The sequence below is a fragment of the Syngnathus scovelli genome, chromosome 4 (genome assembly GCF_024217435.2).
Source record: "Syngnathus scovelli strain Florida chromosome 4, RoL_Ssco_1.2, whole genome shotgun sequence".
Lineage (NCBI taxonomy): Eukaryota > Metazoa > Chordata > Actinopteri > Syngnathiformes > Syngnathidae > Syngnathus > Syngnathus scovelli.
The window spans coordinates 8,621,876-8,635,910 of record NC_090850.1 but is presented as its reverse complement, the minus strand read 5'-3'; positions in this window follow the sequence as shown (position 1 = coordinate 8,635,910).

Sequence of the window (14,035 nt, the reverse complement as noted above, 5' to 3'; positions counted from 1 at the left end):
GTATGTACCACAAGTGTGTTTTTTAATCATGATCAGGAATTTCTGAGTGTCTCTGGTAATTTAAAACATGGATATTTATAGTCAAGAGCAAAAAGAACTCTCTGAGAATGATGGTATGTGTTGTTTACCATTTCAGTGTAAAGCTGGAATGTCACGATCAAACATAGGTAATCGTAATTCAAGTATCGGATCTGAATATATTTTGCATAACAGATATTCACTTTTGTTTCTAATTACTGCTTATTAATTAATCATTGTTTTTTTCTTTGACATTGTTAAATAATTAAAACCAAAAAAGGAACAATTCAGCAATATCACACAAGTGGTAATGTCAATTACAGGTTAGTTGTAGTACTAATTATTTTTTTAATGATGATGATTCAGTTACTGATTTGGTCCTTAACATGTCATAAGATTAGGGAAACTAATGTTAATCGATTCTACCAGCTCAGCGGCCTAGTAGTAGAGTGTCCGCCCTGAGACTGGAAGGTTGTGGGTTCAAACCACAGCGGGGTCATACCAAAGACTATAAAAATGGGACCCATTGCCTCCCTGCTTGGCATTAAGGGTTGGAATTGGGGGGTTAGATCACCAAATGATTCCCGAGCGCAGCACCGCTGCTGCTCACTGCTCCCCTCTCCCCCAGGGGATGGATCAAAATCACATGGGGATGGGTTAAATGCAGAGGACAAATTTCACCACACCCAGATGTGTGTGTGACGATGATCATTGGGACTTTAACTTTCTTCTTTCATAATGCGCTTCAGAAAGCTTTTATCTTATTTACTGCAATAAGATTAAGAAAACATTGCATCACTTAAAACGGGTCAAAATTGTCCAGTAGCACAGTGTACGGGGGTTGTCGGGTTTTTTTTATACTTAATCAGATACCATTAAATATTTGCATGTTTTATGTTCATATACACTACCTAATAGAATGAAGTGAAATAAATTTTGAGTCCTGTGTTTTTTTTAACGTAAGGGGATAGTGGCGAATCTAGGATTTTCTTTCCTTCAGCCAACGATATACAGTGATCCCTCGCTACTTCGCGTTCCGTTTATCACAGTTTCACTACATCGCGGATTTTTTTTCAAAATTAAAAAACATTTAAAAGTCAAAATAAAACTTCTAAATTGAGGAAACATGTGTCTAACCATTAGGACAATGTAGTAATGCTCCAAATGTTCGTTTACATTGCTTTAGAAGTCCATTTTCGCGTGTCAGAACGATCGCGAATTAGCATCTTTCCGCTAACTCGTTAGCCTGCCCAGTACTTCTTGTTGGTGACCGTACTTAGCGGATTTCACTTATCGCGGGTGGTTTTTGGAACCAATTGTCCGCGATAAACGAGGTATTACTGTACGTATCAGCAGAAACGCAAAACTCTGCAAATTCCAAAACTCAATTATTTGGTCTTGTTCCCAGAGGGTGCAGGCATATTTCGGGGTGGAGGCAGTGCCCCTGTGGCCCTCCCTCTACCTTTGCCACAGCATGTGGTAAGAAAACAAATGCTTAGTACAAAGTCCGCCCACCAACAAAATGAACGTGATTTGAGTGCATCACTCATGTTACTCCTATATTTTGAAATTTGAAAACATGTCTCTTTGATCTGTGATGAGTGTCAGACCAAACCACTCTGTCTGGACAGAAGTGAACTTGTCACTTTCAATTCAGTCGTGCAACTTTCAGCAGCAGCACATTCAGTGTGATCTTTATTTTTAGCACAGTGGCACAATGCATACAGTATGTCAGCACTGTAGTGCGCAAGCGCTGACACTCATTCACAAGAAGCTCTTCATTGCATGCACGTGTGTGTGCGGGTACGCAGTGAAGCAGGTCTTGGCTAAAGTTTATTAACTTTCTCTTGGCCAATGAGGTGCCTTGTGCGTTTTTCCTGCTGACCAATAGAATAGATTGAGGGGTTGGAAGTGGGTGTTGCTTAGCAACTGCAGGTAGAATCTCAGATCATGTTGGACCCATTGTTTTATCTCGCTTCCCTGGGTGACATTACATGATATGTGTTGTGATTCGTGAAGGGTGGTGGGGGGGACACATCTGTCAAATGCGTCACAAAGTTTTACTCTTTTTTTAAATTTATTTAATATTTGCATCGTGAGACGGAGTCAATGACTTTAACTATATGTTGCATTACTGCATATAGTATCTATCTCCTCTCCCTAAACAAGTACCTGCACAAGTGAAAAGTTTACTTAATACAAATTTGGACCTAAATAATGATTATAAAAAATGTTTTACGGTCTCATTTGCCGTTAATTTAAATCAAATCATTTATTGTGCTACACTCGAAGCACAGTATATTTGCTCAAACCTGTAATAAAGTACAAGGTAAGTAAGTTATAGAAAATCAGATTTAATTATTCATTTCAGATCTGGTGAGTATATTGTTTCTTCATCTCTATGTCAAACATAAAGTGCCTTTTCTCATTCTGCCTCATGATGCTGGATGCAAATATTTAAATGGGAGGTTATGGAAATTCCTAGGATGCACACTAGATTTGTCATGTAAAGCAGGGCCAAGAGGAGTGTTGTTAACAACATAAAGTTGCCACTGTCCACTACAGCGAGCTTTTCAAAGTAAAGATATAAAAATCTAAACTTGAATGATCTGTATGTCCTATTAAATTGGAACTGGAAAAATACTTCAACTGATGTTAGTATTCTAATATACCGCTGGGATAATAAGGTAAGGGCCATGATCTCATGTTGTTTCTGAATTGGTTTTTTTTTTTTCTGATTTATCACATTATTAGTGATAGTTTTCATTGGTATGTGTCTGGTAGGTAATTATTTCCACATATTTTTGTGGAGGTTCGTGCATGGACAAGACAATACAGTACATAACACTTTAATGAAAATCTGTATAAAAACAACAACTTTGTTTTGCTTTTTGGAAATATACTACATAGACTGTGACTTTGGTGCTGATCCACATTAAAATGCTTTAGCTTTGGGGATGTGTTCTGGGGTGCTTGAGACCATGTTTTTTTTTTTTTCCATACCAATACAAATACTCAATTCTTAATTTGTCACCAATACCAAGAACCAATCCCTCTAGTACTTTTGATTCATACAATTTTTAAAGACCTACAAATATTAGCACAGCAATTTTTATAACTGCATACAATTAATGTAAGTTTTCGATTATCTTTTTGCCCAATCAATGTATGTGATTTTACAACTTCTTTTTAAGAAATAAAGTGAAGTCCAAAGAATAAAATTGAATTCAAAAGTAGTTCAAGTAACATTTAAAAACCTACCATTTGATTTGTCATCATTTAATGAAACTGCAGTGTCACAATCCAAACACATTTTACTATTACTATTAATACAGAAGATGCATTAATAAATATTTGGTGTTGGAACGTGCAATGTTTTACCCGCATGAGGGTGGGGGCCGGTGGCAGGGGTCGGTGATTTTTCGGCAGTCACAGGACAACACGTTTGCCGTGAATCATTATTTCAGCTACTGAGATATCAAACCAGTCTCTCAGTCAAATCTCAACATGTCTTACATGAAGGTATCTTGTCATCTTTTTGTTTTGAAATGAGCAATAAGAAGTTGAAAGTATAGATATGTTTTCAAATGTATGGAGTAAAAAACAGAACTCCTCAAGTAAAGTACAGATACCTAAAAAAAATCTACTTGAAAACAATAATAAATTTGTAAGGGCTTGTAATGATATGCAGATTTGTTAGCAGCCAGTGTGCTAGTAGCCAGCCGTATATTTCTTCTTCTATGGTTATAAAAGAGACAAAGACAACTCGGCCTTTGGAGGAATCTATCATTTATATGCTCACTGACCAAGTTTTGTTAGATTGTCTGTCTTGTGAGATATGTTGTAATGTGAGATGTACTTTGACCTCTGATATCAAAGGCATATTTTTCCAATCTTGTGCATCTTCACTAATTCTGTATTTGCTATTTGGGGGAGAGAGAAAAAAAAAACGTCAATATGACTCATACAAGAATCTCTACATCACTAGGTCGTGATGCTGTCTGCAAGACTTTAATTTTGTTCCTGACATCTTTTCTCAATAGATGTTAATGTTTTAAGGTGATATTCTTCATGTTGAGGCTTTTGCGTGGCAAACATATGACACTATTTATCAATAATATGTGGCCTGTTGGTAGGACCTTGTGACATAGTTGAACCAGAGGGGCTTTGTGGGGGTGGGTTTGCTTAACAGTTTCCTTTAGCAGGTATAGTCTCCTGTTGTGAAACAAAGTGACAGAAAATCAGTAGCAGTGAGATGGCTCAGCAGTGTATCTTGCCCCTTTCCGTTTTCCTCAGACAGCATATCCAAAGCCCACCTCTGATGTACTCTATATTAGCCTGTGGATGACTCATCCTCAGGAGAATGAGCTGTACGGTGCAGGTAGTAGCGCAATTGCAAATAAACATTTCACAAATTGCAGAGTCAACTGAAGTACTTGGATGACTTCAAATGTGAAACCCACACATTGCAAATGCCAACTGACACACCATTGTTGCTTTACTCAGACGACAACAAGGGGGGGGGGAAAATCCCCCTGTGTTCCTGCGTCCCTGCTGTGTTGCACACGTAATGACAATATCAGTGACACGTACAACGGTGAGGCATCAGTTAAACCTCCAGAATTGTATTTTCTTTATTGAAACTGCAAATTTGGCGTCATTGCGGCAATTGCCATGGAGACAGGGTGAGTCCCAAACCTAGCGCTATGAGACATCACTATTGTGCATCGGTGTGTGCTCATTATTACTCTTTCCTGCAACTTCCAATAAGCACTGCACACTCAGGGGTGAGGGGTGAGTCCATCTGTTCCGCCAAATGTCTATATCTTATATATGGACAAAGTTTTAAAATGGGCCATTCATTGAAGGTGTGCCTTATAATCCGGTGCGCCTTATATATGGACAAAGTTTTAAAATGGGCCATTCATTGAAGGTGCGCCTTATAATCCGTTGCGCCTTATAGTGCGGAAAATACGGTACATGAAAACAATGACTGTCCAGCAAATTTATGTAGACTAATAACGGCTTGACTAAAACTTTACGATAATTTGTTGAGAAAATGACTCCACAGCGCCACAGCTGTTCCAAGTAAAATAACTTCTTTAGCCCCCCCACCACCCAAAAATAATGACAAAATGTGTGTTGTAGCCTTTTTACTATGATCCCCATGTACTAGAAACTGAGATTTCTAAGCAGCGTTTCCTACCTTCCATTTTTCTTTTTAAAAAAAAAAATGTCTGCCCAATCCATAAATGTTAAAAGAGAAAATTATTTTGTGTGGGTGCAATTGAGTGAATTCATCTTTTCTTCTCCAAGTCATATTCTGGCCACCCTGACCGAGAGTGATCCGCCCCTCAACTCAGGATTTACAGGAGGGAGATTCACCACACACAAAAAAAAAAAATGCAACCCTCTGTCTTGACCTACGTATTCTTTTTGTGGAGGCGGCAATGTAAAAACACTTAGCAACCACGCTGCCCATAACAATACTAAACAGAAATCAGTCAGGTATGACGCAACAGATGAGTTCCTAGCAGAAAACCCCAGCGCATTTATCCAGATTTTATGGCGATTTAAACAAACAAATAAAAAATCATGCGTCAATCAAAATTTGGGAATCTTCGTGTAAAACTAGTTATTGACGTTTTGGGCTATATTATCAGAATATGCTACAGCTGGATTGGGAAATATAGGCGTTTTTATTGTAGCATAGCTGGGTTTGCAAGCACTCGCTATCCACTACTTCAGAGGTCTTCATTCCTGGTTCTCGAGGTCCAGTGTCCTGCATGCAAGGAAAAACTAGATCCATTTATTTTACTCGTCACAAGGGGTCTTCTGAACTGTGCTTTGTCCGGTCCCTCGCCTAGGACCCAGGTCACAACCAATCATGGCTCAGCTTCAGAAAACTGGTGAGCCATGATTGGTGTTGATCAGAGACCTGGCAACTGTGGTGTCATTTTCAGTCGACAGCAAGTGTAAACATGGCCGCCCCCTGACATGGATAAAAACAAGTGAATTTTGCTGTTTAACTCAAATTCCACAAAAGCAATATTAATCAGAATGCCAGTGGGAAGTGGGAGGAAACCGGAGTGCCTGGAGACAATCCACGCAGGCACGGATAGAACATGCAAACTCCACGCAGGGAGGGCCGGAGATGGAATCGAGCTCGCACCCTCAAAACTGTGAGGCGGACAAGCTAACAAGTGTACCAACATGCGCCACTGGGCCACCCTTAACAACTAATCCATTATTGCTATATTGGTGTTCATTATCATATAATTATCATTGTTTTGTTTATTTTATTATTGTTTTCATGTTTGAAAGAACGGTTCAAGTCGTCTCTGACCATAACTCTAAATAGCAACATTAATACTGGTACTAGCACTGATACACTCATGCAGTCCACCAATCATATGAACCACTAGAGGTTGATTTGGGGTTGTCGCGGCAACAACAACATGCTATTTCCCTAATCACAACCTACTGCATTCAGCTCAAATTATACTGTAGCATTATTGTCAAGAAGTTAATAATAGACATCTAAATGGCGTTAGTTGGTAGAAGCAGATCTACAATCTTTTACTATCAGTGTAAAATGTTCAGGAAGCTCAAAGCTCTAAAAATTTGGCAGTTGATGCAAACCCCACGGCATGAAAATCTGCTCACAACAAAATCTTTGATCAGTTTTGTTGTGAGATTGTGCCAATATGGCACAATCAAGAGCACAAATAAGACCAATTCATTAATCACAGACATTCATACAAAGGGTACATGCAAAAAAAAGTTCTATTCGACCTAAATACAAGCCCAAATTAAAAAGAAAAAAACACTTTAAGCAGCTTTCAATTCACATATCTACCCTATACATATTTTATTAAATTAGCTGTTTCTGGGAGAAAAAAAAAAGCAGTTGTCATATTTTATTTTTCATTGATGTTTTTCATAGTTTTGTTCCCGGTTGAATGTCAGGAACTCGGGCTTCATATTGTTTCGGTCGTGTTGTTATTTAATAGGCTTGGTAATGTGGTCCTAGCCACTACCTACTACTTCCACTCTGTCCTGTTTGGACCACGCCCGGTTTTGGAAACATGTGGCCAAATGCTCAAAACTGCCTCTGTGGTACTTTCTGCTCTTGAAGGTCTCTGTGGGACATACTCTGGCATGATGCCTCTCTCTGACACACACGCAGTAGTGTGTGTGTGCGTTTGTTTTTGTGTGTGTGTGTGTGCGTGTGTGCGTGTGTGCGTGTGCGCGTGCGCGTGTGTGTGTGTGTCTGTGCGTGTGTGAGAAAATAAAATATATTTCAAATAGTTACACAGATAAATAAAACCAAATTGTTATGTTTTGAATCAAGTCCTATATTTTAATCCAATTTCAGACCTAGAAAAAAGAATTTTTACACTGAATTTTGTCATGTATTTATACTTTAATATCTTAGGGACACTGGCCAAAATTGGTGGTTGGACGGATGGATGGAATCTTCTATTTATCAAATATAATAACTATGACATCAGCTCAATGACCAGAACACTATGCCTCGAAAAATGAATTTTTACATTGAATTTTGCCGTATATGAATGCTTTAATTTCCTAGGGAATCTGGCCAAAATTGGTGGGTGGGTGGTTGGACAGATGACCAGGTGGATGAATGGATAAAGGGATCATTTTCAACTTTTCACTGATCTATGCACATTTACACAAGTGTCCTCTCAGCCCATCAGTACTGTACATAGAAATGTAAACATTTGTCAGACTCGGCAGATAGGCATTATGACTTCAGTTTAGGAGCGATGAGGTTCACTCAGCCTTTCTTTGATTGTCACTTCTTCAGTCAGTCAGCATAGAGCTAAGATTTATGGTATAGTAAGTGTTTGTGTTCTTGTATGTGTGATTGTGGTAGCTCAGCTAGGACCAACATTAAGTATAAATATACTTTACTACTTCATGTTCTTCATTTTCTTTCAGCAAGGACACCATGTGTTGTTCATGAAGCCTCTTGTGTGTGCAGAAAATGCAACAGGTTCTTCTTCAGGAAACGCTGCTTGCTTCCCTCAGGAAACTAAAGAAAAAAAACTGTTATGAAACTGCAACCAATCCTAAAAATGTTGTATCTGTTTATGAGGCACCATAAATAATTGATGACCTATGTAGTAATGCAGAAATTGAAGCTGTTGGATGGCTTGTGGTGTGCCAGGTGCCTTGCATGACCTGTGTTTCTGTCTTCTGGTGATTTATTTCACCCACATGTAAAAGATGCAGGTGACACTTGTTGGAAGTGTGAAAAACACACTTAACCGCTCACAGCCTGAGGTGACAGTTCAGGGCCTTTAGCTTAAAAAAAAAAAAAGACAAAACGAACTTGAGACTCATTTGGGGGGATAAGGCCTGGGGCCAGTATTATCTGCTTGCATCAAGTTTACTTTAAGAAAAGAAAGAATTGTGGAGTGTAATAGGGGGCTGCAACAGGAGTCGTTTAACACTGTGTAAAAAGGCCTGAAAGGTTTTTGATCCTGTGATATTCTCCGTCCTGATGAGGACAGACAAAAGCAGGCAGCAAACCCACGGGAGAGCAAAGCATGTCATCTGAATGGTGTCTTCTTTTCAGTGTTGCACATCCAACGGCTTTGTGTGCATGAATTTGGCTGCTCGATGTCACAAAAGGAGCGAGTTTGTTCGCTCCTGACAAGTGTACTTTTATTTGCAGCAGCCCTTTGATGTATAGAAAAACTTTGGCCGGGATATCCCTCGCAGGAGAAATCCCACTCTTTTGTATTTGACTTAACAATTGCCTCCCCATTCAATGAAAAGCTTTCATTTCCTTTATTTCAGACTGTGTGCCTGCTATCTGTCTGTCAACTGTCGCTGGCATATATTGGATGCGTTTGTGGTAGAGGCCGGGGGCGGGACGTTTTATGGTTATGTTGACGTGGAAAGTTTGTTTTTTCTTATCAGGTTGATGCTATAGTTCGAATTTAAACTCTTTTGGGTAGAACGTTTGGGGATTTTTAGGACTGAAAACCAATCAACATGTTCACTTGTTTGCCAAAACCGACAGTATTTGCGATTTTATTTTAGGGTTTATTAGTAACCAAATATAACTAAACATAGTACAATGCAGACCTGAGCCAAAGCAAAATGGGTAAACAAAGTGGCAAAAAAAAACATCTAAAGCAGTATTTCCCAAACTTTATTGAGCACAAGGCATCCAATTTACAAATACTAGCTCAATAAATCAAGATGCCAAGTTTTTTTATGCATATGACCGAAAATGTCTTTTAATGTAACAAGACTACCATAATCTTCACATTTGCAGTTACAATTAAAAAATCAACAAAGTCATTTAAAATGACATTGATTTTCTAAAGTCACAGATAGCCATGGCAGATAGATGAAAAAGCAAAGTGTAGTTGTATACCCTGCATTAGAATAATCTCACACCACCATAGAAAAAAAATGTCACAAATGTACACATTTTTGGAAATATAGATGATCTCATCTAAATTTCCTCACAAATTGACTTATCCAATGAGAAAGTACTACATCTAGTCATTTTGCCCTCTACAGCTTGTCTGACCTTTCGGTTGCTAGTGAACAAATGCATGTTTACTCCTGATTAGCATTTTTGACAATGGCTTTAAAGTAAGTACATGATCACCAGCTGTTCCTTACGTTTACTTTAAACTTGACTTGTAGCCAGGTATAGTGCTTTACATGTTTTACTAGATCACTACCCAGAGTAAATTACGAGCAGGTAATTTACCAAAATATTATGACACCAGCTCTTGATCCGAAATTTGATTTTTAATGCAATTTCATTTCTTAACATGAACACATTTTGCAAGTGACTATGATGTGGTTGGCCGCTGCGCTGCATAATGGCTTAACATAAACATATCAAGCGTATCTGTAACTGTATTTTGAGTCACATTACAATTGTGTCTGACTGCAAGCGTGTTTGTATATTAATTTAGCATAGCAATAAGATAATAATGGAATGATGTTTCTTTGTAGAGTTCAGCAGAAAACCAGGAGGGGTCTTATAATGAAATGTGGACATCTTTGTCAACAGATGTTCCACATATGTTCCGCATTGAATGTCAGTGCATCATACTTGCAACATGTTTTGAAAGAGGCTGCCATTCACAGGGTTGCCATTTATGCAAACTTTCAAGTCTCTTTCGCTGGTAGCCAGCAGTGGCTTTGACCATGCAACAACATGCAAATACCTGTATTCAAATTTTCACATCTCAATAGTCGTTCAAGCCAAAAGGAAAAACAAACTACTCTTGGAGCACCATGCCGCACGATGAATACATCCATTCAGAATGCACCATTAAAGTGTCACCATCCTGAGCTGAGTTACAGTTGTAGGTGCACTCGGATTCGCCTTTCTGCGCCTTGTCGTCACCTGCAAAATCAGACCGAGCAAAGACAATCTTGGGATCTCGTCGGGTTTGGCAGCCCCGTCAGTCTGGTGACAGGTTGAGATTACTTATCTGAGCAGAGCAGCCATAAAGCTACAAGCTGCATCTTCCACTCCAGCAGATGTGGGGTCTGACTGAGGTCAAAGCAGCCTCCACTTGAGAAAAACAACCCAAGCAAGCCCTCATTTTCATTTGGAGTGCCTCTTTATACTCAACGGGAAACCCCTCGGAGATTAAGGTTTTTTGTCTTGCCTAATGTGGCCTCTGATTTCAGAATATTGAAATAACCCTTATTTTCCATTGCGACACATGATCAATATATACTGTTGCCCCATACAGTTTCATCTGAATCAGACGAGGAATTTCAAAATAGATAAAAACATACATGAATGTCTCCGTTTTCAAATTGATATTAACCTTATATGTAACTTGAATAATGTCACCCTGGACCTTTCAATAAAATATATTATCTGCCATTCACAATGTCCATTTTTAAAAGAAAAGTCAAAAGAATCACTCGGGTACCGTTCCACTTCGCATACGCAGCAAATATAGATGTGGGTTTGACCACAGTCATGTTCGTCAGATTTAGTGTAAGATATCGTACCAAAAGCTCCAAATTCCCTCTGAGGGGGGTAAATACTGTTTACAAACTCTCCCGGTGTTCAGCTGGCGGTTGAAAGACAGATGATAAAGCTGCAAATCCACGTCGAAACGGTCTCCTTTGGTTCTATTTCAGCCTGCGCAGAAACCGGGGCAAGCCAAACAACCATCCATCCTGACACTGTCCGTCACACTGTACACAGAACAGCCAAATTAGCACAAATGCTGCACTTGGCACCAGCTTGAAGTATGGTGGCAGCAGGGCAATCATTTACAGGCCGCATTACTTCCACACGACCTAAGCTCTGAGTCACTGGCCGAGCCTGGTAATTAATTTCCACCCTTTTCAGGGATACTTTACAGCAATATGAAGCACATTAGCAACAGGCTTTCACTGTGATTTGGGCCTGATTATTTTTAAAGCAATCAAGACCTTATATTTGTTTTCCAATAGAGGTTTGAATAGTTTCTCCGTATATTTGTTTGCGTTCTCCTCTTTGTCGTTATTTTGAGTTTTTCCTTGCCCTCTTGGGAACGTAAGATCTGGGGATGCTTTGAGAATAATTGTAAATTTGTTTTGTATATGTGAAGCTCTTTGAGACTGCTTGTGATTTAGGGCTATATAAATAAACTTGACTTGACTTGACTTGACTTGACTTGACTTGACTTGACTTGACTTGACTTGGGTCCCAGACCTCAACCTCCAAGGGTGCCGACCAAAGGGCTGAGGGCACCGCTTCATTTTTAAAGCAGATATAGACGCGTCACTCAGAATACCCGGCCAGACATTTACCAACTTCATGAACACGCTACACAAGATTTGCCCCGGCGCAAAAATTGAAATACGCCATTTTTTACGACCCTAGTCTACTTTCTGTGACCGAATAAGCAAGTTTGTGGCTGTCGAGGCAGTTCTGTTAGCCGGAATACCCAATGAGGCACAACGTGCTCCAGAACACGCAAAACTACAGTAGACCAAAATGAATGGCAATTTTTTTGCCGAGCGCAGACACCACTCTCTACGTCCCTATATGTATGTGATTATACATTCATATGATTTTTTTCCAATCATAGCTGCCTTCTGAGTGAAACCATAACAACAATGTGGCCTGTGATGAAAATGCGTTTGTTAGAATGAGTGTTTAGAGGTTGCGGAGCTTTCATTTCCTATAGAATGAAAGCACTACAACAAGGGCACTTGTTAATAATGCGGCCAGTATTCATTGTAAGACTTGAAAGTTGTCATTGTGGTGAAGCATAAAGTGCTGATTGACAAGAAATTTTGGGCTTGCACTTATTTTCATAATGATTCTGGAGACCAGATGAGGTCCAAAAGCAATTAGCAGATGTAAACAATGAGGTATGCTGACTTTCCGTGTTAACGTGGTGCTTCAATAACGATACCTTTCTGCAGATCTATTTGGTATCATTTATAGAAAAGGCAGAGCTGAGATTTCTTTTCAAGCTCATATTGCTGTCAGTTGCTTGCACATCTCACTAACAATTGGATTAAATAGAATGAGATCACATTTTAAGGGGAGTCTGCTGCTTTAGAAATGGAGCGAAATCCCTAAGTAATGGTGAAGTGGTAAAATGAGCCCGCTATTAAATAGTGATAATACTTGAGCTAAATATTTGCTCCACAATACATATTTCTTTAGAGAGCACAAAAGTGCGCACATTCATCTTCATAAGTGCGCTGCCTGTTGGTTTTCAAGTATAAGCAGCAAATTGTATTTCACATGAGCACTTCAAAGTTGAAAGAGTGAGCATCTCGGCTGACCACAGAGCAACGCAACACTAGGCAGGGTGCGTGAGTGTTTAATCCGTGACCTCAGGCCAAGCCATAAGATATATGGTGGTGAAGAGGTGGCAAAGGCTCGGCTAGTGGGAAAAGGGACGAGCATGAGTCAGGCGGCGAGTCTGCAAGGAGCTGTGGGAGCAGAGGAAGTGTTAACAACATCACAAGTAGGAGCCATTCAAGTTACCACGTCAGGAAGCAGAGAGGAGGATGATGATGCTGATGGTTGCAGCGGTGGCGTGGGAGCGCTTGGAGGTGATGGGACACATACATCTTTATCATTAAATCATGTGCAGCCAACAAGGTTAATTGTTCATCCCCAGCCAGTTGATGTGTTACCTCTCACCCTCTTTACGTCACTCCCCTTTTAAAAAAAAAAAAAAAAAAACTGTTGCCCACGTGCTTACAGCATCTTCCTTTAGCACACTTTAGTAAGAAATCAACTTTAAATGAGAAATATACTTAATCAGCCATAGGAGCCTGCCTGTGTGCTACAGCACTTGTTGCTCGTCTCAAACGTGCAAGCTTACCGAGTAGCCCGAAGTAAAAGGGAACAAGAGGTTGCTTTCTTGATCATAATTCATGTGACTTTCTGATTATTTATACAAATTTGTTGCATACCTGTTGTACAATGACAATGAAGGTATTCTAGTCAAGTCTATTGCTTGTTATAATTTAAGTGTGTGCTGTGTTATTTATTGTACCTGGTCAGCGTGTCATCGAATAGTGATGTTGAAAAAGATAAGTTTCTTATCATGGTTATGATAATCATCACATGATGATTTAATAAGACGCTTTCCTGGTTTCGTGTGGTTGTTGTCCTAGGCAGCTATGCTCGGAATGACATCCTGGTTTGATTCACAGCTTTCGTGTTTGTGACACAAGTGTGCAATGAGTTGTCACATTGCCGCTATTGTCTCTTCCAGACGCCTACAGGTTCCAGTCAGTATACAACCCCGTGCACCACCCATGCAGTGTGATTTCCTCCGACGAGGATGCCCCCCCCCCCGCCCCCCCCCAAAAAAAAAAAAACCCACACACAGATATTTGTTTTTGTTTTTTTTAAAGTATTTTAAACCAAACGAATGACACAGACACTTTAAGAAAGTTTTGTTTGCTGGCATCGGCTCAGGCGAATCTCACCTATTACTCATGTTGCTTCGTACATTTGGGGCATGGCTTGCAAGCA